The following is a 20,365-nucleotide window of genomic DNA, read 5'->3' as shown; positions in this document are numbered from 1 at the left end:
ATTTCTTTCTAGATTGTCCAACAACAATAACATCAATTTGTAGTGAACTCGACTTGTAGTGAAGGAGATTGTTCTATTGAAGAAATGAGTATCACAATAATCAGGTCGATAAATTGTGTGTCCTTCTCTTGTTTAACCAATACTTTAATATTTTATGTATTACGTCTAAATTATAATTAAATCATGTTGAACTTTTCAATATAATACCATTGGTTGAACTTTGAACATGCTCTATATAATAATATTGGATGTAAGACTATTTCTTATCTAGAAAAATTGACAAAATTAAGTTCTTGGAAGTGCTATCTATTATACCAATAGTTGCTTGTTTGGTTGTGGTAAGGCCTTTAAATTTTGGTGAAAACCATTCAAATTTAGTCCTTACCACAACCAATTAAGCAACAACTATTGGTATATATATATATATATATATATATATATATATATATATATATATATGAAAGCATTTCATTTGCTTCTCTTCCATGGAAGTTTCATTTTCCCAGAATGTATCCTAATTTTTGGCCTAATTCTTCTTCTGATGATCGATTCAACCTCTGATCAAAAGGATAGACCTTGGTTCTATTTCATCTCTTCAACAAGTTTAGTAATAAGCATAACAGCCCTATTGTTCCGATGTAGAGAAGAACCTATAATTAGCTTTTCGGGAAATTTACAAACGAACAATTTCAACGAAATCTTTCAATTTCTTATTTTACTATGTTCAACTCTATGTATTCCTCTATCCGTAGAGTACATTGAATGTACAGAAATGGCTATACCCAATGCATCTTGCATACATATAGTATAAAAAATGAAAAATTATGTACAATTTGAATCGTTCTCAATTAATCCTCGTTACTGTCCATAGAAGAAGTAATAGGTAGGGATGACAAGATTTGAACCCGTGACATTTTGTACCCAAAACAAACGCGCTACCAAGCTGCGCTACATCCCTTTTTTTTCAATTGTCGGGCAGTCTCATTCTACAAAATACCTGTCTTGTTTTCCATATCTTCATTTTTTCCTCCATCTATATACAATTTTCTTATCATTTCATATATATATATATATATGCTGAGCGACGTTTTATGTGCGACCGTGAGTGACGCGCAGATGTGGCGTTGCCAGCTTGATTTTGCTACAAAAAAAATATGTCATTTATTCTATCTCCCCTTCCGCCTTCTATTCAAAACTGGTGCATGGAAAATTTTTCAAATTAAAATCTCCCTCGTTGCTGTCTCTCGCTCCCACCGTCTCTATCGTCCGTCGGACCTCGCGCTACCGCCGAAAAAGTTTCACCAACATCTTCAATCTCATAAGGCGTTGTATAATTTGGTATTGGTAAATGTCAACGGTAACAGAGTGGACTATAAAGTCGATCACTGTGTATGTAATAACTTATGCAGAAGGATGTGAGTGATGTAGATGGGATCTATCCCTTCCATATGATAGAAGTGATATCTGTGGGCCCCTTAATTAATAGGACACAAGAAAGCATGGTCATGTTCAAATAAGTCAATATGAGATATTGAGCTTATTTGATTGAGTGTGTCTACTTAGAAATCAAGAAACACAAAGATTGATAAGAGGATGACACAGTCTATGCCTCATTGATTAATCTAGATATCAAGAATAGAATGACCAAGTCATACATGATAATAGCGACAGAAAGGTTAAGTCTGATCTTGACATTCTCGTCATTTAAGTAGCAATGATACCTTGTTAGATGTCACTCATTGTTTATATATCTAAAATGTTGATTTGGATACATTGTCTGTAACAACCCAAATTTCCTCATTTTGAGTCCTAATAGTACTTAAAAAATTTAGAAATGCTTTAGAAAAATTCTAGAGATTTTTAGAAATTTTTAGAGTATTTTTATGTAATTTTTGGAGTTCGTTTGGTATTTTTATCAAAAGAAACAAGTTGCAAAAAATAAAGAAAATTAACCGAGATTCGAACCTGCAACCTCCGGTCGAACCAAGCCTTAAGCAAATCCGGCTGACCAAGTGGTCAAGCAGGCGGTTCTGTTTAGAAAAGGTAGCAAAATTTATTTAAGATAGTTAACAGAATATTGGATTATAAAAGGGATAAGTTGATGTTGGATTTGTCTGTTTAGAAAAGGTAGCGAATTTATTTAAGATAGTTAACAGAATATAAGATTATAAAAGGGATAAGTTGATGTTAGATTTGTCTGTTTAGAAAAGGTAGCAAATTTATTTAAGATAGTTAACAGAAATATTAAGTTATAAAAAGGGAGAACTTAGGGATTATTTTCTAAAACCTAAACCTCTCCTCTCCTTTTCTCTCCCGACGGCATAGGGTCTCCTGTTTGGGCGAAGGAAAAAAGGGGGGGGGGGGGTCTAGGGTTCCTCTCCAGCGGCCGGCCAAGGGAGATTTCCGGGAGATCTTCACATGGTTGTGATCCTCTCGTCAAGGGGAAACCGTGAGCACGAAGGAGGGGTCGAAGCTTGCAATTTCCGCAAACCCTAGAAGTTTTCTTTCCGGTTGTAAGCCCAAGAACGCAAAGGTAAGTGCTTCCTCACCTGCAATAGAGTAGTTTCGGATTCATGTGTTCTTGATTTCCGACACATGCCGCAAAGATTAATGATTTTGAAGATTTCCTGCCGTGAGTTTCATAAAGAAGATGAGAAGAGGTTTTAATTAATTTGAATATGTGGTTTAGTTTATTCCTTATTGTTTGATTGGTGCTGCTACCATGAAACTAAATTTAGTTCATTTAGATTTGGAAAGGAGTAAATTGTTTTGTTATGCAATGAGCATGAGACAGATATCATATTGATTAATTTATGGGAAGAGAATGCATACATTTAAGTGAATATTAGATTCAGAAAAGATGATGATCAAGCATTGATGACGTAAATTAAGGATGGAAACTTTCCTTTCATATTTTTGGTGGAACTTATAGTGCAAATTTTTATGTAAGATTATAGTGCAGAATTTTGATTAAGCTTATAGTGCAGAATTTTGATTAAGATTATAGTGTAGAATTTTGATTAAGTTTGTAGGCAGATTTGATTAAGCTTATAGTGCAGAATTTTGATTAAGCTTATAGTGCAGAATTTTGATTAAGTTTGTAGGTAGATTTGATTAAGCTCACAGTGCAGAATTTTGATTAAGTTTGTAGGCAGATTTGATTAAGCTCACAGTGCAGAATTTTGATTAAGTTTGTAGGCAGATTTGATTAAGCTTATAGTGCAGAATTTTGATTAAGTTTGTAGGCAGATTTGATTACGCTTGTATGCAGATTTAGTTTTTGTGCAATTTCAATAAGCATTTCAGTACAGTTCTATTAAGTATTTCCATGCAATTCTGTTAAGCATTTCAGTGCAGATTTAATAAGTATGTTAGTGCAGTTTTGTATGAGACACCTTTTTAATAGAGGTATTAACAAGTATAAGCAAGATAAAGAAAAGAAAGAAAAAGGCCAAGGCCTTAAGTAGATCCCAAAGTCAAGACTTTAGGGATTTTGGCACACAAGGTGCTTAAAGAAAATGCCGAGGCATTATATATTAGAAGTAATAAAAGATAACAAGTATTTTACTTCATTTAAGAGGTTAGTACCCGACTTCCGAGGTTGTCGTTAAATAAATCCAGGTGTCCAATTCCGAGGTCTTGGCCCTGGTAGACCGAGGTCTGCTCTTTTAGGATTGGTGGCTCGCTGCCCCAACCTATTAGGGAACGCGCATAAGATGGTACTACGCCTGGGTCCAAGAAGAAAGTTGATTATTATTTTGAAGTATTAAAGTATAAGTTTTCAAACAAAAGAAATAAGCTTCACATAAGTTTAAAATTCAGCAAGTTTAGTTTTCTTATATACTGACATGTTGTTTAGATTTACTTACATGTTTAGTATTTCAGTATGCTATGTTTCGTTTGCTATTAGATGAGCATTCAGTTTCTAGATTTCTTTCAGCTTACATGCATACTCGAGTTTTGTGAGTTAGATAGCACTTACTAAGCAATTTTACTTATTGATGCATTTCCTCTTACTGCAGATAAAGGAAAGGAAAAGCTATAGTAAAGGAAGGCGACAAGGAGGTGCGGATGGATGTGTGATGTCTGGACTATAGAAGCCTTAGGATTTAGCATAAGAATTTATTAACAAACAGTTGAGTACAATGTATTAGATGAGTCATTTAGTCTTCCGCTGCTAGTTAATTGTATGTTTTGAGTTCTCCGAGAGTTTTAGGAATTATTATCAACATGTGTGCAATGTTAGTTAAGTAAAGTTAGTAGTCCAGTAGCGCTCCGCCCTCACAGTCCAGTAGTGAGGAGGGTGGGGTGTTACATTGTCAACGTTACGAGAACCTATTGGGTCACGCACAAAGAACAAGTTGATATGGAGATGGGTTCATATAATGAATACAACAACAACCAAGCCTTTTCCCACTAGGTGGTGTCGGCTGTATGAATCCTTTTACGCCATTGAGCTCTATCTCCTATTATATCATCATCTATATTTAAATAAATTTTATCTTGTTTTATTGTTGCTAACCAAGTCTTTTTTGGTCTTCCTCTTCCTCGTTTTATATGTATGTTTATCATAGTTTCACATCGTCTAACTGGAGCATTTATTGGTCGTCTAAGTACATGTCCGTACCATCTTAAACGTGTCTCTCTGAGTTTTTCCTCAATAGATGCAACTCCTACTTTCTCTCTAATGCTCTTATTTCTTATTTTGTCCATCCTCGTATGTCCACACATCCACCTTAACATCCTCATCTCTGCAACTCTCATCTTCTGCTCATGTGCTCGAGTCATAGCCCAACATTCAGCTCCATATAACATAGCAGGTCTAACTGCGGTTTTATAGAACTTACCTTTAAGTTTAAGAGGTACTTTACGGTCACATAAAACACTCGACGCACCCCTCCATTTCACCCATCCTGCTTGTATTCTATGTAAGACATCTCTCTCAATCCCTCCATCATTTTGTAAAAATGATCCTAAATATTTAAATCTCTCGGTTCCGGGCAACTCGTCCTCTCCTATCTTAACAATTGTTTCATTACTTCTAATATTGCTAAACTTAAATTTCATATATTCCGTCTTTAATCTACTAAGCTTAAAACCTTTCCCTTCTAGTGTTTCCCTCCAAGATTCTAGCTTAGCATTTACTCCTTCACGTGTCTTATCTACCAAAATAATAACATCTGCAAACAACATGTACCACTGTACTGTGTCTTGAATGTGTGCAGTGAGTTCGTCCATAATTAATGTAAAAAGATAGGGACTTAGAGCTGATCCTTGATGTAACCCTATCTTTATTGGAAATGCTTCAGTTACTCCACCTGAAGTCTTTACTCTGGTCGTTACATCCTCATACATATCCTTAATTAGTTCAATATATGTTACGCTAACACCTCTCTTTTCTAAAATTCTCCATATAATTTCTCTTGGGACTCTATCATATGCCTTTTCTAAGTCAATGAATACCATGTGTAGATCTTGTTTTTGCTCCCGATATTTTTCAATTAATTGTCTAAGAAGATGTATAGCTTCTATTGTCGACCTTCCAGGCATGAACCCAAATTGATTTTCTGTCACTGTGGTCTCCTTCCTTAATCTTTTTTCTATTACTTTTTCCCAAAGTTTCATAGTATGACTCATTAGTTTAATACCCCTATAGTTTGCACAATTTTGTACGTCTCTCTTATTCTTATATAAGGGAACTAGAGTACTTATCCTCCATTGATCAGGCATTTTTTTCGTTTTCAATATCATATTAAATAATTTTGTAAGTCATTCAATACCTTGTTTCCCTAAGCACTTCCATACCTCTATCGGAATATCATCTGGTCCAATGGCTTTTCCATTGTGCATCTCATTTAAAGCTTGTTTTACTTCTGAAGTTTGAATTCTACGATAAAAATTAAAATTTCGATGCTCATTTGACCTAATTAAATTACCTAAGTTAAGTTGGTCTCCTAAACCTTCATTAAAATGTTGATGAAAATACCTCTTCCACCGCTCTTTTATTCTCCATCGCTTACTAATACCCAATTACATTCATTTTTAATACATTTTATTTGGCTAAGATCTCTTGTTTTTCTTTCTCTCACTTTAGCTATTCTATAGATGTCTTTTTCCCCTTCTTTTGTATCCAATTTTTGATGTAACTGTTCAAAAGTTTCATTTTTTGCTTCACTCACTACTTTCTTAACTTCTTTCTTGGCTAGTATATATTTTTTTAAATTTTCCTCGTTCTTACAAATATATAATTCCTTATAAGCTATTCGTTTTTCCTTCACTTTCTCTTGTACTTTCTCATTCCACCACCAAGATTCTTTACTTAGCGGTGCATGCCCCTTTGACTCACCGAGGACACTCTTAGCTACTATTTTCAACTTTGATACCATCTTATCCCATGTTGTATTAGAGTCATCATATATTTCACCTAATGTTTGTACTTCTACCTTCTCTTTAAATATATGTTGCTTCCCATCCTTTAACTTCCACCACTTAATTCTAGGAATTGTATATATTTTCTTTCTATTAATACTATGTTTGAGGCGTATATCCAACACTACTACCCTATGTTGGGTAGTTAAGCTTTCTCCAGGGATAACTTTGCAATATTTACAAATCTTTCTATCCTTCTTCCTAACCATAAGAAAGTCAATTTGCGATTTATTATTCCCACTTTTGAATGTGACTAAGTGTTCTTCTCTTTTCTTAAAGAACGCATTAGCTAATATAAGGTCATATGCTATCGCAAAATCTAATATAGTTTTCCCTTCCTCATTCCTCGCTCCAAACCCATAACTCCCATGTACTCTCTCATATTCCTCATTTTTCACTCCGACATGCCCATTTAGATCACCTCCTATTAAAATCCTTTCATTTGGTGGAATATTTTGTAATATTTCATCTAAGTCCTCACAAAACCTTAATTTGGTAGCTTCATCTAATCCTACTTGTGGTGCATATACGCTAATTATGTTCATAGTTTCTTTCGCCATTATTATCTTAAGGGTTATAATTCTATCTCCTTTTCTAACTACTCCTACAACTTCATCCTTTAACAAACTATCTACAATAATACCCACTCCATTTCTTGCTTTACTCTTTCCAGTGTACCATAACTTAAAACCAGAGTTCTCTATCATCTTTGCCTTCTCACCTGTCCATTTTGTCTCTTGTACACATAAAATACACTCTAACAATCTCCCACTTATACTAAAAGACTAAGTTGCCATATCAGCTGCCATACATCTGATTCCCAACCCTTCAACATGCCCATCAAAAGCTCTTGCCTTAAGGACCTTAGTGAAAGGATCTATAGGTCATCACCTGATGCAATCTAGGCGGCAACAACTTCTCCTCGTTTATACAATTTCTTGTATTGGGTGGTACTTGCGCTCTATTGTGTTTACTTGTCTTAATAGACTTATGGTTTCTTCGAGTTTGTTACTGCACCAACATTATTACAACAAATTGTAATAATCTTTGGACAAACCAGAAATCATATCTAAATCTATCTTGAGGTTATTGAGTCATTCAGCTTTTATGGCTACCTTAGAGGCTTGCCATATACTAAGCTTCTATGGTGGAGTCCAGATAAACACCTATGCCTATCACTCTTCCATAGTTATGACTTTACCTCCTAAAGTAAACACAAAACCCCGAGGTTGACTTAATATTGTCCCTGTCCGATTGGAAGTCAAAATCCATGCAACCCATAGGGACCAAAATAACTGCCTTGTAAACTAGCATATAATCTCTAGTGCCTCTAAGGTACTTATATGCTTTATTGCAGTCCAATGTCCTTGTCTAGGGTTACTTTGATATCTACTAACTATGCCCTTGGCAAAATAGATTTCTGATCTCGTGCATAGCATACATTAGGTTGTCTAACTGCCGAAGCATAAAGAACTGCCTACATGTCCTCAATCTCCTTTGATGTCATCGAAGACATCCCTTTAGATAAAGACACTCCATGCTTAAAAGGTAAGAAACCTTTCTAGGAGTCTTGCATGCTAAAAACGAGCAAGGATTTTTTTTTTCGATGTATTAAACTTGGGATATATCTATATATATATTTTTCTTGCGATCCCTTATTACTTTGATCACAAAAATATATATATTCTCCCAAATCCTTTATATTGAATTATTTGGACAACCATACCCTTACTTCTGACAACATTTTGATTTTGTTTCCAACTACCAAAATTGTTATCTACGTATAGTACAAGAATCACCACCACGTTTCCATCACACCATTTGTATACACAAGACTTATCCGTTTACTCAATAAATCCAAAGGTCTGGATTACTTTGATAAACTGGATGTTCCAAGACCTTGAAGCTTTGCCTCAGTCCATAGACTGATTGAGCTTTCACACAAGATGCTCTTAGCCCTTTGTAATGAACCCTTCTGGTTTGCTTTATGTGGATGCTATCTTCAAGACTTCCATTAAGGAATCGTCTTGACATCCACTTGCCAAATAGATAAAAGAATGGATAGACTTAAACATGGCTACCGGTGAAAAGTTTCCTTTTCATCAAGCCTTGCTTTTGAAAGTTTCCACCTTCCTGTCTATCCTCTTTTCCTATTATAGACCTTTTACACCCAAAGGCTTTTACACCATTTGGTGTTTCTACAAGCTTCCATTTTATTAGAATACATATATTCTAATTCATTATTCATTACTCTTTGCCAAGATGTTGCATTTTTATCTTGGAGTGTTGTCATATGTCCGAGATCAGGTTCATGTCCTCCGGGATCAAGTCAAAAACTCTCCCAAAACATGAATCCTTTTAGGTTGCTTATCAACCCTCCCACTACGACAAGGCACTTTCTGCAATTGTGTATCATTTGTGATACGTGTTGCAGTTTCCTTGTGGTATCTCATCTTGTACAGTTGGTACTAGATTAGACATGTCTTCTATTATTTCCTTAAGAACAAATTTTCTTATGAGCACGTGGTTCATTATATAGTCCTTTTCTAAAAATCAGTCTTTGTTGCTAACAATGACTTTCTGATTTTTAAGACTATAAACCTACTTTTGTTTATCTAGGATAACTTACAAACAAGTGGACTCCTATCCAACTTATCATTGTCTCTCATATGTGCTGGATTACCCGAATCCGAATATGCTTCAAAATAGGTTTTCACCTATTCAGCAATTCTATATGAGTAGAGAGTTCTATCTTGGAAGGTACTATGTTCACTTTCGTTTTCAGAGTTTATCCTTAAAACAAATTTGGTAATTTTCTGAATAACTCATCATCTATCTAATTATTCCATAAGAGTCCTTTACCTTCTTTCTACTACACCATTCTGTTGGAGTGTACCAGCTGTAGTTAGTTGGGATTGAATCCCTACTTCTGATAAATGACTCCTAAATTCTCCCAAGAGGTACTTGCCACTACGATCTTACCGTAGTGTCTTTACTTTGTCGTTTCTCCACATCAGCCTCGTACTCTTTGAACTAATCAAAGCACTTAGACTTGCGGCACATCAAGTAAATATATCCGTATCTCAAATAGTTATCTATAAAATAGATAAAATATTTGAAACAACCTCTTGCCTGGATGCTCATAGGATCACACAAATCAGAATGAACCAATTCCTATATATCTTTGGTTCCATTCCCCTTAGACTTAAAAGCTCCTTGGTTATTTTCCTTCCAAGTAAGACTCGCAGGTTGGAAAGATTTCCACTACTAATGAACCCAAAAGTTCATCAGCTACCAATGAATCCTACTCAAGTATAACCTAGCTTTTAGATGTCAAAGATATAATTGGTTCATTTCCGAAGGTTACTTTCTCTTAAAATTAGAAGATGTGTTACTAATTTCCATTTGTTGCATCGTGGGAGTTATTGGATTATAAATTGTCAACTACCATACCAGAATAGATAACTTCCCTATTTTTCTTGATAACAACTTTGTTATCAAAATAGACACAATATCTATAATAGTTTAGAAACCGAAGTCGGGTTCTAAACTTGGTACGTAAAGACAATTACTTAAAATCCATATTTTATTCTTATCAAAGGATAAACATCTCCCACTGCAACAGCTACCACTTTTACAATAGTGCCCATGTGGACGGTGATTTACCTTTCATTTAGTTGTCGGGTTTCCTGGAACCCTGCAATGAATTGCAGACATGATTAATGGCATCTTGTATCTACACTTCAGGTTCTGGTAGATAACACCACTAGACATGTTTCAACTAATGAATTAAATACACCTAAATTGTTCTTTGTTCTAAGAAGATCTACCTTAATGTCCAAGTCATATTTCCAATCATTACAATTGGGACTACTAAGTCTTTTCTATAGTATGACTACTAGGGATTGACAAACATCCTAAGAATCACAAAAATATTTGGTCAAGATCAACTCCTTAAAATCTCCATGAATTTTGTGTATACAAAATCGAAGAGGAGATTTTATTCATTAATTTTACTATCTCGTCAACTTTACTTTATAATGAATAAAATTAATAGTTGATCTGTCTTTGATCAAATATTTGGTCAAAACTCTTTGAATTTAAAATAACATTGATTCCTCAAACAATATTATTTAAATTTACCAACACCTCAAACACCGTGAATTTTGCATGCCACGTTAGTGTGGACGTATACAAATTCAACATTTGTAAAAGGAGGGTTTTACCCATTAACTATCTTGTCAACGTATCTTTATGACAAATAAAATTATCTCAAACACCGTTAATTTTGTATGCCACGTTAGTGTGGACGTATACAAAATTAATCATTTGTAAGAGGGGTTTTAACCCTTTAATTTTATTATCTTGTCAACATAGTTTTATGACAAATTAATAGTTGGTTTCATTTGGTCACACAAATAATAGCAGTGACTCCGATGGGGAGGATACTATTAGATGTGTCTAAGTGTATACCATTACTTGACACTAAGTCCATTAATAAGATTATGCCCCTTCCGTTGGGGAAGATCACACGCTCTTAATTAACTTCCTATAGTCATCCAAAAATGGAAGTCTGTTCTAGTGATCCACAAACAAGCTCATCCGTTATGGAGGAAGGCACTCAGAGCCAACGCGCAAGCTTGTTTGCATCACTTACAAACCAGTAATGGAGACCATGGGATTTACTTAAAAAAAAACCCTTTCCCACTTAGTTATTTATAAATGAGGAATTTTAACTATGCTAGCCTACTAAATATGTAAACCAACATGCACACACAGCACAATATAAAAGCAATAAATAGAAAATCTAATTTTCAACTATTATGGCTTTTATCTCTAGTTGTCCTCCGTGTGTTGTCATCCCAAGCTGCTGCCATATTTGGCCACCGCTACCGGGTCTAGCTGTCGCATCCATCTTGCTCCTAGTTCCGCTGCGCCTCTGGTCCTCAGAAGGTTCCACGCTTTGCAAGATTAGATCCGCGACATAAATAGAATTTTACATTTTGATCCTATATTCCATAAAAGGAATGTACATGTATCTAGATCAAAAATAAAATCCTAATAAAACTAAATACAGCTCCTGCTGTATTTTATAATACAATCATGCACACACAATAAAATGCCCTTGACATGTCCAAGGGTCCAATCACACACATAACAACTATAAGCCATAATAGTTGGATCCTGCATCCACAAAGTTAGCACATCCTACTATTAACCTGCCTAAATTATGTATGACATGTGCATAATTAAACTAATACCAAATACACAGAGGCAAAACCCTAGCTCTGATACCAATTGTTGGTTGCTACTCGGAAAACCTATAGGTTCCACTGTACAAAAATTTTGTACAAAGGTCTGAACCTTTTCCTAGCTACCATGTGTTCTTTTAAAATTAAATTTTGGATCGCCTGCGGAACTTAACACGTTTGATCCAAAACTTAATCTATTTGTTCTTTTCGGTTTTGACTTGGATCTCCTGCGGAACTTAACACGTTCGACCCAAGTCTCCTTAAGTTATTAATTCCATTAAATATTAATTTCCATAAAAGGTTCCCAGTACTGACGTGGCGAGGCACATGGCCTTCTTGGATATGGGAGCAACCACCACCGACTAGACAAAACCTTTAATAGAAAGCTAATATTTAATTTCCTAAAATAACTTTAGGTTAACCAAAGAGAACAATCAAATCACAAGGAAAAGAAAGAAACAAAAGAACACAACTTCGAAAAACCATATTCGAAACACTAGAACGTAAGCCTCTTGTATTTGGTATTATTTCCAAAATAACTAGTATGATGCGGAAAGAAAATTACTAGTTATACCTTTTAGAAAAACCTCTTGATCTTCTACCGTATTCCTCTTCTTATCCCGGACGTCGTGTGGGCGACGATCTTCCGAAACGAGAACCACCACGCACCTTCTTCTTCTCCAAGCAAGGTTCGGCCACAAGAAGAACCACCTCCAAGGAAGAAGAACTTGATCACCACCAATACTCCAAGGGATCTTCAAGATGAGGCTTCCTCCTCTTCTTCTTCTCCTTCCTAGGTCTGGCCACCAACAAGAGCTCCAAGAGATGTATGGTTCGGCCACCAAAAGAGAAGAAAGGAGAAAGGGCAGGCCACACAAGAAGAAAAGAGGGAGAAAAATAGAATAGATTCGTTAGCCTCAAGCCTCCTCTACCCCTCTTTTATAATCCTTGATCTTGGCAAATAAGGAAATTTTAATAAAAACTTCCTTAATTCTTTTGCCCTTGAAAAGGAAAATTTATTTAATTAAAAATAATTTCCTTTCTCAATTTTATAATGGCCGGCCACAAAAAAAAAAACTCCAAGCAAATAAAATTTTAAACACCAATTAAAACTTCCTTATTTGCTTCCGGAATTTTATAAAAATTTCTCAATAATTTTTATCCCTTCATGATTGGTTTATAAAAGGAAATTTAATAAATTAAAATCTTTCTTTTAAACATGTGAATAAAAGAAAGTTATCTCTAAAAATTAATATCTCTTTTAATCTACAAATAAGGAAAGATATCAAATCTTTTCTTAATCTCTTGTAGAAACTTATAAAGAGAATATTTAATTTTAAACTTTCTTTAAATCATGAATATGTTTAAAAGGAAAGTTTTCTTAAAATTTAAAATCCTCCTTTAATCAACCAATAAGGAAAGATTTCAAATTTTAAACTCTCTTTTAAACATATAGATGATTCACAAATAAGGAAAGTTTTTACCAAAAATTAAAACCATCCTTTTAAACTACAAATAAGGAAAGGGATTAATCTCTTCTCTTAATCTTTTGTAGAAAGCTATACAAGGAAATTTTTAATTTTTAATCTCTTTTTTAAAAATATGATATCCACATGAGAAATAATTTTAATAAAATCCTTTTTAATATTCTAGTGGCCGGCCACCTAAGCTTGGGACCCAAGCTTTGGTCGACCACCAACTTAACTCATCCACTTGGTCTTGGCCGGCCCTAGCTTGGGTTCCAAGCTAGCTTGGCCGCCCCATTGGATGGGTAAGAAGGTGGGTATGTGGTGGGTATAAATCTCTATATACTAGAGGCTACGATAGGGACCGAGAGGAGGAATTGGTTTTGGTCTCCCGATAAAATTAAGCATCCCGTGTTCGCCCCGAACACACAACTTAATTTTATCAATAATAATTCATTCCACTAGAGAACTATTATTGAACTACCGCACCAATCCCAAATTACATTTTGGGCTCCTTCTTATTATGAGTGTGTTAGTCTCCCTGTGTTTAAGATATCAAATGTCCACTAATTAAGTGAGTTACTGACAACTCATTTAATTAATATCTAAGTCCAAGAGTAGTACCACTCAACCTTATCGTCATGTCGGACTAAGTCCACCTGCAGGGTTTAACATGACAATCCTTATGAGCTCCTTTTGGGGACATTATCAACCTAGTATCTCTAGGACACAGTTTCCTTCTATAATCAACAACACACACTATAAGTGATACCATTTCCCAACTTATCGGGTTTATTGATTTATCGAACTAAATCTCACCCATTGATAAATTAAAGAAATAAATATCAAACATATGTGCTTGTTATTATATTAGGATTAAGAGCACACACTTCCATAATAACTGAGGTCTTTGTTTCTTTATAAAGTCAGTATAAAAGAAACGACCTCTAATGGTCCTACTCAATACACTCTGAGTGTACTAGTGTAATTATATAGTCAAGATAAACTAATACATAATTACACTACGACCTTCCAATGGTTTGTCCCTTTCCATTTTAGTCGTGAGCTACTGTTTATAATTTATAAGGAAACTGATAACATGATCTTCTGTGTGTGACACCACACACCATGTTATCTACAATATAAATTAATTGAACAACTACATTTATCATAAATGTAGACATTTGACCAATGTGATTCTTATTTCTAGATAAATGTTTATACCAAAAGCTAGGCTTTTAGTATACACTCTAACACCTATGTTCCATGTTCCAAATCTTAGATTATTAGTTTTCCTATCATATTTGTTCTTATCTAACCTATGGTGTGAGAACTCTTGCCTATTTAACACTACACCCAAGTTCTCATGGAGATGTAGCGGTCCTTGCTGAGACGTTACAGTCGGACCCTGTAACGCGAACTCTTTCATATTTATCACTACACCCGAGTTTTGGAGATGTAGCGGTCCTTGCCGAGACGTTACAGTCGGACCCTGCAACGCGTTCCTTCCGGGGAACAACCTAGCATTAGCACAATAGTTTAATTGATTCATTCATGAAATATTTGCCATAGTTTGACGCTGGCTGACAACCTAACGCAACCCTCCTCCTTTATCCGAGCTTAGGACCGGCCATGACCGGTCATCATGGGCGGAGTTTCATATAATGAATCATTGGATTAAATTTAATCCGAATTAGACTCATTGAGTTAGACTCAATTGGATCCAATTATTGGATTGAGTCTAATTCGAATTAAATTTATGGAGTCAATTTGGATTGATTTTCATGGAGTCAATTTAGATTGATGAGGTTTAATGAGTTAGACTCATTGTGTGAACTTGAATTCACCATGGAAGATGAAAGGTCAATTTTAAAAATGACTATTGACTCATGAAAAATTCAAATATTGATTTGAATTCTAGAAGGAAGACCAAAAGACTTTTCATGAAAGATGATTAAGATCAATTCATGAAGGAAGATCAAAAGACACATGACCTTTGATATTCATTAGATGGACATAAATATGATTTATGAATGGAATTTTCATTAGATAAAAACTTGTGTCCATTGAGCTTCCTCATCTTCTTCCTTCTCATGGCTGAAACTCACCTTATGGTTGCTAGCACAACCAAAGGTTGTTCTCTTCTCCACTTCATGAGTTTGTGAGGTGGACGGTATGGAAGAGTTGTGCGTCTGGATACCATTAAAGATTCCAAGCTGTCCGGAGTTCATGTACATGCACCAAAGGTATAACTCCCTATAATTATGAAACTTAGTATATGTTGTTTTCTTCATTCACATGGATCTTCTAAAGAGGATCTAGTAAAATTTTCGCTGCACTTTTCACGTGTTTAGCACGCTAGATCACTACACAGTACTCCAATATAAATCTCTGAGATAAAATTAGTCTCATAGTCTTCACTTTTTATATTCTTCATTTACCAACTTTATTATTTCACTTTAAAGATTTCATTTTATCTATTTGTCATAATTATTCTTTTTTCATATCAAATGATGAATCAAATTAACATTTTCATATTAAGTCTGTTAATTTTTCATCCTAGGGTTCATAGATAAAAAGATACAAGTATCAACAAGTAGAACATCAACAAGCATGGAGTATGTAAGGTCACGAAAGTCAAAAAGATAGATATCAACAGAAGAGTAATTCAGAATATTTATTTAATTTTTAAAATAACTCTTCCCATATTAATCCTAGTATGAATCCACATTGAACAAGAAATAATATCAATTATTTACCCTCCATGATTTTATTATTTAACACATTTCGCTACTTGTAACATCATTTTAATTCCCTTTTGAATTAATTATACAAATATATATAATTTCATTATTTCTTTATTCATGGACAAGGATAAATATATAAGAGTCAAAGAAAGATGTACCCACTTTATGTTATAGCAAAAACTTCGAGTGTCGGTAAGTCACTGTGCTCCATCCAAACTCCTATCTACATATATAATACAACAATAATTCAAATACTCAAATGATAATAAAATCATAACATAAGATCTAAACGTTATCTACGACTCGAAGTCGGTAGATTATTATTTTTGATCTTGCTATATCGTACCACTTCACATTCCTAAAAGAGACCTCCATTACTATCTAATTATTTACCCATTCTAATTACATATTGATTAAAATGGAATATACCAATAAAGAACGGAGGTCGCTGTTAGTGGCACGAAAGGGCTGCTATTTGTAGTTGTTGGCTGGAAAAGAAAAACAAAAGGGAAAAAATGAAGATGATATTTTTCATCGGAAAAAAAGAAAGAGCTATTGCTGTTGGACAAATGAGGGAGAAGAGACTACATTTGTTGTGGTGGTTGAACAAGAGGAAAAAAGGCTTCTCAAAAAAGCTACTGCTCCTTTGTTAGGCAACTACTGTCAGATCCAATGAGCTCAATCGTAACACTGAGAGAGCAAGGAGAGGAGAAAGGGATGCTTGCGCTTGTTATTGGGAGGAAACAGCAACTAGGTTGCATTTCCCTTCTCCGCTGGAGGCTTTGGTGTCCTCCGACGAGCTTCGATGTGCTCCGGTGGCTACTGCCCAGAAGCAGGAAAATAAGGGAGAAGAGAAAGAGAGGGAAGGGAGGGACTATTGCTCGTGTTCCACTTGCTTGTTGGTGAAGAGGAAGGAGAGGAGAAGAGAAGGAGAAGGAGAGGAGCTGCTGCGATCTCTTTTTTTTCTGCGTTGAAGAGAAGAAGAAAAGAGAAGGAATGAGGGAAGAAGAAGAAAGAAAAAGAAAAGAGAGAGGTAAGGTGGAGGAATGGGCATGAGTATGGTGTTGGCATGGGCTTGTCTTTTGTTGTTTTTTTTTTTTAAATACTTAACACCATAGCTAAGTGGGTTGTATTGAATATGTGTGAATGAACAAGAGGTGGAAGAGGATAGAAGCTCCATTGTAAATGAGACTTTAATCTCACATTGAGAATTTCATAGCATGTTGGTTGGTTTATATTGATTCACATGCATTGAGGATGTGAACAAATGCATGGGGAGATGATCTCTCTCACGTGTGGGTGCACAGGGGGTGTAAATCTAGAGCTCGGATTGCACTAAATCACGTTGACTCGTGTGCGGGTACGACCTACAATCGAGTGATATCTTCATTCCCTCCTCCTTTGTCGTGCAACTCCTGCTCAGCAAAGTACCCGTGATAACATTCGGGTGTCACTCAGTTCGTCGTAACCACTAGTGCTCGGTGGAATCACGGTTAACCGTTGTATTCTGGGAAATAGATAACCCGAATAAACCTCGAAGTACTGCCGGAGATGGGGCGAATCTGTTTCACGGAAACTGTGTCAACAGTCAACTCGCCCGGTCTCTTTGTCCGCCCGGTTGGCCTCTCCACTCGCCCGGTCGGCCTGTCTGCTCGTCCGACCTGTCTGTTAGCTCGCCCGGTCGAGCAAGCAGACTGGCCAAGCGAGAGGCAGGTCGGGCGGGCAGACAGGCCGACAGGTCGAGTGCCACTCAGTTTGTCGTGACCACTAGTGCGAAGCACTGCCGGAGGTGGGGCGAATCTGTTTCAAGGAAACTGCGTCAATCGCAGGCCTTGGTCAGCTCGTCCGGTCGGCCTCTCCACTCGCCCGGTCGTCCTGTCTGCTCATTTGGCCTGTCTGTTAGCCCGCTCGGTCGGCCTGTCTGCTCGGTCGGCTTGTCTACCCTCCCGACCTGCCTCTCGCTTGTCTAGTCTACTCGCTCGACCGGTCTCTCACCCAGTCGGCTCTCTGTCTGGCTAAGCTTGCTCGGCGTTACTGCCTGGTCGGACAATCTACTGCTTGCCCGCCCTGCCTTTAAGTCCGCTTGAGATCCTCTGCCCGTTCGGCAACACAGACCCGCTGCTCAACCGGTCTGCCTGCTCGGCTACTTAGTCCGATCTACCGTTCTTCAGTACGTAGCAAAAATCAGCCCCTGCTGGTAGTCTGAGATTATCCGTTCAGATCATCTCGACTATAAGTTGAATTTAATTCAATATAATTTAAATTTAGTTAATGTCCCATAAATCTCCGGCAACAAATTATTCCTATATTGTTCTGGTTGTTCTGGTTCAGTTTATCTCCTGCACAAACGCTTGAACTCTGATCGAAATTCACAGTAATGTATTTTCTCCTAAAAACGATCAATAAAAAATGAGAAGGACAAACTACAGAAGATCCTGCAGTCCTATAACTTTGGAGTAAGATTCCTTTTCGATACATACTCAATGAAGCCAGACCAAGAGCAGTGAACGCCGTTAATATTTGTAGGAACTGAATAAGAAATACCTGCATCTGGGCAATAGATGTTGAATGATCTTCGTAATTGCTTGGACGTCTCAATGCTAGATTGGTTTCACAAAGTTGCTAGAGGCTTTATAGCAAGTATTCAAATCTCATCTTTTGTCTCACTTTAAGTTTCATGGTAAGCTACCTGTAAATTTCCTTGCCTCAGTTTGGATGAATGGTATGCGGATGCAGGTATACTTTGGAGATGCGTATTAGACTGGAGAATTTGTCAACGCGAGATTAGAAAAAGTTGGAAATATACACCAAGTAGGTCAATGCATGATTGTTCTTCCAAGATGTCATTTTACATATTCAACGTCAATGGAAGGGACTACTAGCTTGTTCAGCAACTTCCCCAACAGCACAAATTGATGAATTTGGAATCTTACTAGATTCAATGGTAAGAATTTTAAAAGTTGCTGCTAAGATCTGAAGCATGAAAACTCGTGACAACAGAAATATCACAGCAACTGGAATTTTCATACAACTTGTGGAGACAGAATCAGATTGATAAACCAATTAACTTTGCTGTAGCTAAATACAGATAGAGTGTTACAAGAGAGAGAACACTGCGACAGGAGCAGGATAAATGCCCATCAATCTATGTGATATCAATTATGTATATACCAGCCCTTTTGGCTTCAAAGACAATTAAGTCACAAGAATCAACCACAAAAAATGAAGCCATTTCTTGATTGATGCATGATATATTAGGAATTACTGCTAAGCCTCTTAAATGGCTAATATTAAGAACTTGATCCAGCGAAAGCCAAGTATTTGTTGTATGCTAATCACATATCATGATTAGTTATTGTATGGATTTTCGGACCGCAAAAACCGCCTTTTTGCATTACGAAAATCCCGAATCCCTGTTGTAAAACTGATTACGCAAATACAGTAATGTATTTGCACCAAAATAGCAAGCGTGCAATAAACTTGTAAATGAAAAGAGTAAGGTTGAGAAATCGTGTATCTCTGGTTGAAGCGCCGGCGTGCCGACTGTCTTTAGAGAATTTATTGCCGCCCACGGTGCAGAGGCTCTCCGGCAAAATTCTCCCAAGATCCGACAACCACTCGCATCGTCCGTAGTTGCACTCCAAAACGAACGCCGCACTCGGACTCAACCTCAGATCGCAGAACCAAGCCTCAGAACAGGGGAAGAGAGGGAAGAAAGAAAGAAAGCAGAATGCTCTGTTTGAGAAGGAACAGAGGAAGTGTATTTATACACTCCGAAGCAGTGCACGCACCAAAAGCTTACATCGCTTCGCTTCCTCACACGGACAGAACCGCGTCGCTTCTCTTCCTCTCGCGGACAGGTGCGTCGCGTTGCTTCCTTATGCGGACAGAACCAAACCCAAGTGTGCGCGGGTCAGAACCTAGAACCAGACCAAACCAGAGACTGGCAAAAACAAACCAGGTCGCCTACAAGCGTGAGGCCCACGAGCTGGGGATTTGCACCCCCCTGCGCGCGTGCGTCGCGCCCGGTTTATGGATTTCCGGCTCGAACCCCCCGAAGCCACCTGATTTGGGCTCGGCCCGCGCATGCGTGTAGGCCCCCCTTTACTTTGCTAAGCAAGGATGGAAGGGCTCCATATTTAAGGCCTTCCAACCTTCTTTGCTTAGCAATGTGGGACTAAATGCATACACACATACATTGTCAAAACAACAACTAAACCAAAAAATAGTTTGAATTAAAATACCAAACTCAACAATCTCATGCCACCGGATCTGTGCGAAGTTTAAAATTCGTGTACGAGTTTCTCTACTCCTAGATCTACATTAGATCTACAAGATCAGAAGGTATACATTTGAAGCGATGCCCTTCGCTTAATCCCGCTCGTCCAAATGATGCCGGATCTGGAGAATGTCAAAGTAGACACTCCTCTATGTGTATCCACACGAACAAGGAGATGGAGAAAAGACACTA

The sequence above is a fragment of the Zingiber officinale genome, chromosome 4B (assembly GCF_018446385.1).
Source record: "Zingiber officinale cultivar Zhangliang chromosome 4B, Zo_v1.1, whole genome shotgun sequence".
NCBI classification, from domain to species: domain Eukaryota; kingdom Viridiplantae; phylum Streptophyta; class Magnoliopsida; order Zingiberales; family Zingiberaceae; genus Zingiber; species Zingiber officinale.
This window is presented reverse-complemented; position numbering follows the sequence as displayed.